This window comes from Cebus imitator, unplaced genomic scaffold (genome assembly GCF_001604975.1).
Source record: "Cebus imitator isolate Cc_AM_T3 unplaced genomic scaffold, Cebus_imitator-1.0 Scaffold27, whole genome shotgun sequence".
Lineage (NCBI taxonomy): Eukaryota > Metazoa > Chordata > Mammalia > Primates > Cebidae > Cebus > Cebus imitator.
In genome coordinates, this window is record NW_016107342.1 from 1,155,411 (window position 1) to 1,163,134 (window position 7,724).

Genomic DNA, 7,724 nt, shown 5'->3' on the forward strand with positions numbered 1-7,724 from the left:
ATCTTTTCAAAAAACCAGCTCCTGGATTTATTGATTTTTTGAAGGGTTTTTTGTGTCTCTATCTCCTTCAGTTCTGCTCTGATCTTAGCTATTTCTTGTCTTCTGCTAGACTTTGAGATTTTTTGATCTTGATCCTCTAACTCTTTCAGTTTTGACGATAGGTTGTCAATTTTTGATCTCTGCTTGCTTCTCATGTGGGCACTTATTGCTATATATTTTCCTCTAGAGACTGCTTTAAATGTGTCCCAGAGATTCTGGTATGTTGTGTCTTCATTCTTGTTGGTTTCAAAGAACATCTTTGTTTAATTTTATTTTGTATTTTAACTAATTAAATGTGCTCATGTAGAGAGTTGACTCTTTAACAGCAAAGATAACCATTTTAAAAGTGCTCATAGTCCTTCCTACTTGAAAAAGTGACAAAAACTTAATAAGCACTTAACAAATGAAGACAGAAGCAAGGCAGTATCACTACAATAAAAATACAAATAACCCATAAAATACCAATAAAAGGACTAATAATAAATGCTGACCTAATGCCTTAAAGAATTAAACAATCCAAAACTGTTTTAATTGATTGTAGCAAGGAAAAGCAGATGAATATAGCTGTCATTCTTTATTTTCAATATTTAGCATTTTAGGGCATCACACAAATAATGCATTATGTGTTATTGTAACGTGGCACATTAATATGATTTAGAATTTTCTCATCTTAACACATTCCCTCATTGATACTATGGTTGCTGCTGCTGAAAAAGCATTATTAAATCCCACAAAAGTTCAAAATTCATAGGTACAAATGTACTATATTTTCAGAAGTGCTGCAGTCTTTTTGGATGAATTCCTGTTAATCCAACCAAAAACTAATATTCCTACATTATTAAAAAATATTCACACTGCACATTTTGCTGGAAACAGCAAAACCTGTGGTTGTGAAATCAGCCTGGGACATTTTCATGACAGAAGAAATTAAGCCCTACATTCAAAGAGCTGGTTATTAAATATTGTGTTTTTCAAAAAATAAGCATATTAAAAACATTAGTATTTCATAGATAGAAATTTCAAGTGACAGAAATGAATATAGGCTTTAAACTTTAATAATGATGCAAAGATGCTGCTCATGGAGGCTGCCTTTGGTGAGCTGATTTTTCTTAAGCATTTTTAAAAGGTTAACAAATAGGGAGTTAACCTTCAAAGTAAGTTCAAGGAGTCTTCTTTATGTGTGGGTTGTGGTTAACTGGAATACAGAGCAATCTACTACAATATTGCCAAAGAAAAAATAAGCTATTTTCCCAGTTACATATAAATACCTTCAAAGGATGTTTTGTGATCCTTTAAATTTAATTTTAATATGTTTCTGCTCAAAACAAGAGTGTCCATCAAGTAAAGGGAGAATAACCTCGGCATTGTATAAAAACAGCTGTTTCTAATGACCATGCCTATTGATATACAGCTAGAGATCTACCTTTCCCCCAAAAGAAAATCACTACTTATAAAACAGCCAGCATATCAGACATACAGAAAGTATTATGACTATAGTCTATCTTAAAGTTCTGAAGATTTTCACTTGTGACCAAGAGGGAAAAAAAATGTTGCCTTTTATAATGTGGTATTCTGTGAAGAGCAGATTTTGCTTACATAACTTCATTTCAAACGATTTGCTTAGGACCATCAGATTGGTTCAAGCTAAAACAGCTCAATTATTTGTAAAAACTGCCTTAGGCTTTAACAGCCTATAGGGCTTTAAAAATCAATGATGCTGTAGTATTTGCATCCTTAAGAAGACAGCCAGAAATCAAACTAAACAATTATGAGAAAAAATCTATTCGAGGTCAAGAGAGTGAGACCATCCTGGCCAACACGGTGAAACCCCATCTCTACTAAAAATACAAAAATTAGCTAGATGTGGTGGTGCACACCTGTAGTCCCAGCTACTCAGGAGGCTGAGGCAGGAGAATTGCTTGAACCTGGGAGGCGGAGGTTGCAGTGAGTGGAGATTGCGCGACTGCACTCCAGCCTGGTGCCTTGCGATGGAGCAAGACTCACACACACACACACACACACACACACAAAGCTATTATTCAGCACGATTTCAAAGTATGTCTACTCTTTATTTACACACCTATTTAGAAGACATAAGTAGACCCTGCCAACTTTGTCAATATTACCAAATGGCTAATGGGTAAAGGCCAAGACTGTTAGGATATATAGTAAATATTGTGGGGAAAAAAAGTCAGATAAAGGTATTCACACATGTAGCTACTTATACATCTCATTTTAAACTTTAAATTAATTGGGAGTCATAAGAAATATAAAAACCAAAATGTATAAAAGTAACCATATTTTATTCTGTGGGCTTGTGTATTATGCTACTCTGTTAGACAATTTTGTCTGCTTTAATTGCACCTGTTAGACTTTTGTATTAGCCCTGGAGGGTTAAGATGATATTACAGTGTGCACCTGTGATTATAGTGAAATCATAAAATCCCAAGCACATATGTAAACCAATGGAATTTTCTTTTCCTATGGAAAATGCAGAGGAATTGAAACTGCCTTTGCAAAAGTTCTAACAGTGAGAAAAACAGTGAAAGAGATCTGACCTAACCAACTCCATCTTGCTTCTAACCTCCAAACTGTCCTTGTTCATTCCTGGGCCCAGGCCAAACTAATTTTGGGAAAGAACTTAGTGTAATGTTGAAACAAAAATAACAGCCCTTTCTGAAACAAACCACTTTCTTGCCTGTGCACTAGTCTGCCTTTGTAGGACTAACAAATTAGCCACAATGTTAAAAATTATGGTTTAGGAGTTATGCAGCCAGAGGCCACAATATTCTGAGCCTCCCCAAATTGCTCCTGGATACATCACTGTTGTGATGTAAAAGCAAAGATCAATGCTGCGGATATTTTGCAGACCCTGCATTTTGATGCACCAGCTGATGCCACTCAGATGGGTGATCTGGCTCAACCAGTTCTGTGATCCCACCCAGGAACAGAAGACTGCAAGAAAAACCCACTTCGATTCCCTATGATTTCTTCTCGGACCACTTGGCAATCCTCATTTCCTGACCCCACCTATCCACCAAATTATCCTTAAAAATCTTGATTCCTGAATTTTTAGGGAGACTGATTTGTGTAATAGTGAAACTCGGATCTCCTATACAGCCACCTTTATGTGACTTAAACTCTCTATTGCAATCCCCTTGTCTTGATAAATCAGCTCTGCCTGGGCGGTGGGCAAGGATAACTTGCTGTGTGGTTACAGAATGATATAAGAGATTTATGAAGAAGACCCTTCACCTCTCTTTAAACAGTGGGTCCTTATCCAGGGCTCAATCAGAGAGGTGGGACAAAGGCTTATTTGCCTCAATTCTTGTGAAGAGTTTCCCTGATATAAACCAGACACCCATGGATAATTTGGCAGAAAGAAAGAAGCAAGGGTGGTTCCCTTTCAAAAATTCATTCTTTCATTCTTCCAGTTATTCAATACAATTTTTTAAACAAAATGTCAGGAACGTTGCTAGGCACTATAAATAATAGTTGTCTCTGAACTCCATTGGATATAGACAAGTAATAAAAATTAAAACATTATGGTAAAGAACTCCACTGGATATAGACAAGTAATAAAATTTAAAACATTATGGTAAAAAGTGATGGCTTCCCCATTTTATCAAACTTCAGGAAATACAAAGAGAGAAGGAATACCCACACAGATAGTTCGAAACAGATACAGAGCTGAAGCATTCCTGAAGCCAACCAATAAAGTAGGCAAGCAATATTTTATAGAGTATATTGGAAGTAAGAAAGTTATTGTCAGAATTCAAAAGACTGAAGTTTGAGAAACTGCCTAAGAATATAATTTGGGAGTAGAAGCCCACATGTGAAAACTGGAAATCTCACAAAACACATTGGAAGAATTAACAAATTATATATAGAGGTTTTTTTTTTTTTTTTTTTTTTTTTTTTTTTTTTTTTTTTTTTTTTTTTTTTTTTCACCATGTTAAGGAGGTTCTGGGGAGCTCAATATAAACTCAAACTCTTTACAGTTTTTCATAAATACACGTGTGTGCGCGTGCGTGCGTGTGTGTGGGCTATAGTAAAGGATATAGTTCGAACTATGGATGTAAATGCATGTAGCTCCCACCCCTCCTTCTCTAATACACACACCAGATTCTGTCTTTACAAACTCACCCATTATCCAAAGTGATGAAAAATAGAAAATAAAAATTCCAGAGGATAGCAAAAAAAGCATTATTTTGATTTTAAATTAAAATAATCAGCACTATTTTAGCCTAAATTAACAATGGCTGAAATTGTTATCATAAAAATAATAGATTTCTGACTTCCTAAATACAACCTGTTTTATCCGTTTTTGGATAATATAAAATCTTCCAAGGGCTCAAATTGTTTTTAGACATCAAGCACTAGTTTCCAGCCTGTGTCCATTCTTCCCTTTCCAGGGAGAAGCAATTCATTGTTTTGTGTTTCAGGTTTGGGGGTTCCTCCCTCTGCCAACACTATTGCAGGTAGATTCCATGATTGCTTAGCTACACTGACTGTCTCTGAGACACATGTAAACATAAATGTCCTTTAGGAAGTTCTTAGGTATCTTCAACACATTCCTCAAAAGTCCTTGTTCTGCTTCCTAAACTACTTTTCTAGATTTAAATAAGTCCATTTTATATGAACAATAACCCAAATAATTTTTACTGCAATGTAAAAACTACACTTTCCAGGATATACAAACAGTCCCTATTGAGCCACATAGTCATCATTTCCACATAGCAAGCATTTTTCCCCACCCTTTACATTCTAAAGTTAGTCATTTCATTATAGTTTGAGAAATGGTTCCATCATTTATCTGCCTTTTTCATTCAGTGGAAAATTATACAAAAGACTAGCACATTACCTTTCACCAATATTCATCATGGACAAATATACATGAGATTACAATTATTCTCAATTACTCATATTCCTGAAAGTGCATTGCATGTAATCACACATAATATGCTTTTTTCTCCATTATTCCTTTATTCATATTTGAACTTATATATTTCTACAAGTAATGATTTGAATTCAAAAAGTATCATCAAAAGAAAATGAAAAGGTTATATAAATGTCACTGCCTTGCTGTGAATATTACACGCTCTTGCTGAATTCAACTCTGAACATCTGGACTAGATTTCTACCGTAAAGAGAAATACATCTATGCATAAAATAGTGTTCCTAGCAATAGTTTTTTTTTTTTTTCACATTTATTTATTTTATTGTATTTTAGGTTTGGGGGTACATGTGAAGAACATGCAAAATTGTTGCATAGGAACACAGAAGAGGCTTGAAAACATGAAAAAGTCCTTCTAATCACACACTTAGACATACAGTACCCTCATTCGTCTTCTCTCTATAGCAAAGCTGGATATTATTAAGAAACTTCATACTGCCCCTCCTGCTCCTTCTCTTCTTGGTACTTGTATATAAAAACCTTTTGACTGGGCGTGGTGGATCAAGCCTGTAATCCCAGCACTTTGGGAGGCTGGTGAGCGCCGACCACTGGTGGTCAGGAGTTCATTACCAGCCTGGCCAACATGGTGAAACCCTGTCTCCACTAAAAATACAAAAATTAGCTGGGCATGGTGGCACATGCCTGTAATCCCAGCTACTCAGGAGGCTGAGGCAGGAGAATCACTTGAACCCAGGAGGTGGAGGTTGCAGTGACCCGAGATTGCGCCACTGTACTCCAGCCTGGGCTGGGTAACAGAGCAAGACTCCATCTCAAAAGAAAAAAAAAAAATTCACGCATCCAACCTGGTGATCTTTCCCTTTCAGAAGCCCTCTCTCTGGTGAGAGAGAGGGCTGTCCTCCTTTCTCTTTCTTCTGCCTAGTAAACCTCTGCTCCTAAACTCCTCATCTGTGTCCCTGTCCTAAATTTTCTTAACATGAGAGGATGAACCCCCCGGTATTTACTCCAGACAATGTAGCCACTTCATCATCAATCTGATTGTGGTATAAATAACAGATAAAGAAGAAACTCCAAAGTACATTTCTTTGCCATAAACTTGAAATGGCCCTTCAAAGACATTTTTTGTGGAGGACAATCTGTATCTAGACCTTTCCCCTTCCACGCCCTTCCAAACCTGAGGAGATCAACTAAGAGTTTATTTTAAGGTACCTTTTAAAGGTTTGAAAAAGAAACACTTGCCAACTATTGTCTCTAAGGTGACCACCTATGATAATTGATCTACGTGATAAGAACCTCGGTGTCCACAACCTCCTATCTTAACCCAGTCACTCTTTTCTATTGATTCTGGGTCTTTAGATAATAACTTGACCAAACAAATATACCCTCACATGCGTTCACTGATGTGTCTTATGTCTCCCTAAAATGTGTAACATTAACCTATAACCAAATCATCTTGGTCACATGTTCTCTGGAACTCTGGAGGATGTGCCTTGGAGTAGGTTCATTCAAATTTGGTTCAGAATAAAGCTCTAAATATTTTGAAAAAATATTTAGAATTCAAACCTTCAAAAATCAGAGCATGCCAATTAAAATCTAGATAGGCTTTTCTAAGCCAGCTAATTAAGAAAGAGAACGTAGGGCTGGATTTTTGTTATTGTCCTTATAGGTTACATAATAATCACAGTAATGTCACTGATGACCATAAGGCCTATACAAAAACTGAATCTTTTTGTATCCTTATTTCTCCCTTTTTAAATGCTTTGGCTTTTTGTTGTTGTTGTTGTTTTTTAATAAGTAATATGGCTATTGCAGAAATCTAGAAAATAATAAAGAATTTACTAACAATCCCACTACCCAGTGATAAAATTTTCTCATTTTTTTCCTTTTTAATGACTTGTGAAAAGTAAAATGTTCCTCTTCAAAGTTTGCTTTTTTGTTAAAGAGTAAATCAGTATTAGAAATAATGGTTTATTTTAAAAACAAATTTCCTTCAAGCTTCTTTGCTTTTTGCTAATAACTCTTTGTTAAGCCCTATGTAGCTGCTAAAGATAGTAAGGGAATAAGTACATTCCATTTCCTTGTACCTTAACCAAATTATTTGTTCTGTCCTATAGCTGCTCAGACATGTCTGAACATGCCCATGCATTTCCTGGCTTACCGCCTATGCCTCTTCCTTATTTGGAAACGTTTTTATCTTCCTAGTTTCCCATAAACAAACCCCTTCCTTTCTTCTTTCTCCATCACACAAGTTTGCCTATTTAAGAAAGTTTTAAGTTTTTAGCCAGTGGGGATCAGTCTAGATTGTGTTGCCCAGCTCCAGCCAATGGAGATAGGACACAGCAGTAAGGACCCGATGTGTCAGAGATAAAAACCTGCTTTTCTTTGTTCGTGGTGCTCTTGTGACAATCAGCTTCCAAGAAGCATCATTTCTGCAGAAAGTAAAATTGCCTTGCTGAGAAAATTTTTTGACTTTGCTCCAGTTCTTCTTTCTGGCACCAAGGAACGAGCATTTGCTTCTAACTCTTTTAATTTTAAAAATAAGTAAAGTATGAATATTGAGAGAATTTAGAAAATATGTGTAAAAAATTACTCATAATCCTCCCACCCACTGATAGCCTATATTTACTTCTACTTTAATATATATACTTCTCTGTAACTAAAGTATGAAAAGATTTTAGTCTTACATTATTTTCCACATATATTTATTAATGGATAATTTACTATGTTATTCTTTAGAAATATAAATTTGAATATCTGCATAATTTTCTAT

The 7,724-nt window shown here is 35.6% G+C and overlaps 1 protein-coding gene across 1 annotated transcript in view; it reads right to left on the minus strand.

The window, feature by feature from the left end:
- Nucleotides 1–7,724, minus strand: part of GALNT13 (polypeptide N-acetylgalactosaminyltransferase 13) — a 596,785-nt gene that overhangs the window by 154,418 nt on the left and 434,643 nt on the right. The gene's annotated exons all lie outside the window — the stretch shown is intronic.